Source organism: Tupaia chinensis, unplaced genomic scaffold (assembly GCF_000334495.1).
Source record: "Tupaia chinensis unplaced genomic scaffold, TupChi_1.0 Scaffold144680_1, whole genome shotgun sequence".
NCBI classification, from domain to species: Eukaryota; Metazoa; Chordata; class Mammalia; order Scandentia; family Tupaiidae; genus Tupaia; species Tupaia belangeri.
Window position 1 is genome coordinate 1,941 of NW_006204541.1, and position 274 is coordinate 2,214.

Below are 274 nucleotides of genomic sequence, written 5' to 3' on the forward strand. Positions count from 1 at the left end.
ATCTTAGTAAAAAGAAGATACAAAAATGAATCAAATGGAACTTCTGGAGTAGAAAAATACATGAACCAAAATGAAACATTAGGTAAGATGATCACTACTAAATAAGAGTTGGTAGAAGAATCAGGTAATCAAGTGTAGATCAGTGTAGGGTGTGCAATTGGAAGAGGCAGTAAAATAAAGAAAAATGAACCAAACCTTAGAGAAATACAGGATATCATTTGATGTACCAACATGTGCAAAATGGGAGTACTTGAAGAAGAGAAGAGGAAAGAAA